Here is a 1,190-nt window from a genome sequence, read left to right on the forward strand (position 1 = left end):
GGAGGGGAAGGTGCTGCTGTGGCTGCCCGGAGGTCTTCGGGGTGCAGGAGCAGGAGCGGGGCTCTCAAAGCAGAGCAAAGGGAGAGGGCTCACTAGGCTTCGGGTGGCGCTTTGGCAGCACAGCCACAGCTCCTGGAGGGGGGAAGACATGAGATAGGGATGGGGAACGGTTCTCGGGGGTGTATGTGTGTGTGTGTATCCCGTGCTCAGGTTTATTCTCTTCTTCAGCCGAATAAGGTTTTGGGTGGGGGCCTTGTCTCTTCCAAGCTGGGTTTGACTTGGACTGGAGGGTTTGAAGCTTGGCAGGCTTCAAATGAGACACGACATATTTTTCTGTGTTGCAAACACACATTTCCGTGGCAGTTGTCAGAATGATGCTAGAAATTTTAAGAGCCAAATGAAATATACGATGAGAACTGGAAAGCAGCTTGGCTTGTTCTGCTGGCAAGTGTTTGAGTTTAGTTTCCAAATAAATGGTTTATTGTAAAAAATTGCAAACGCTCATCAAGATTCTAATCTTTAAACTCCCTTGGAAAGACATGGTTATTTTAAGGTTTTTAAGTGTATTGGTGTGGCTCTACGGTGTTTTTTTCTTTTTTTTTTTTTTTGTTGAATGTTAGGCGACACAATTTTTGCCTGAATCCATAGGTGACACCATTCCCTGGAACTGAACGTGTTGCTCTTTCACTTGCTGTCTGAATGGTGAGCCTGCTCTTGGATCAGTGGTGTTCAGCTGCAGAGGCTCTTGTCTTAGTAAGAGAACACAGCTTGATCTTAACAAGAACATAACTTTTTAGTGCTGTTTCACAGAAATAATACTATAAATCCCCCAAGAGTTGAAAAGCTGCAATTAAAAGCTGCAAGTTTAACTTTTTGTTAATATCTGAGGGTTTTTTTTTTTTAACGATGCACAACCACATACTTTGAGTTACTCCAATGTCTGACTTGCACTTAATTTCAGGGAGTTCACTGAAATATTTCTGAGCCTAAAGGTGCTGCTTGAAGACAAACCGTGGTTGTGGATGGAGTTAACGCTATCCCAGTAGCTGGTGCAGAGCTGTGGTTTGGATGCAGCGTGAGAGTTTGATGGTTTAGTTGGTGCTGAGCAGTGCTTGCCCTAAGTCAAGGCCTTTTCAGCTTCTCACACCTGGCCAGCGAGAAGGCTGGAAGGGCACAAGAAGTGGGGAGGG

Source organism: Buceros rhinoceros, unplaced genomic scaffold, assembly GCF_000710305.1.
Source record: "Buceros rhinoceros silvestris isolate BGI_N320 unplaced genomic scaffold, ASM71030v1 scaffold18611, whole genome shotgun sequence".
NCBI classification, from domain to species: Eukaryota; Metazoa; Chordata; class Aves; order Bucerotiformes; family Bucerotidae; genus Buceros; species Buceros rhinoceros.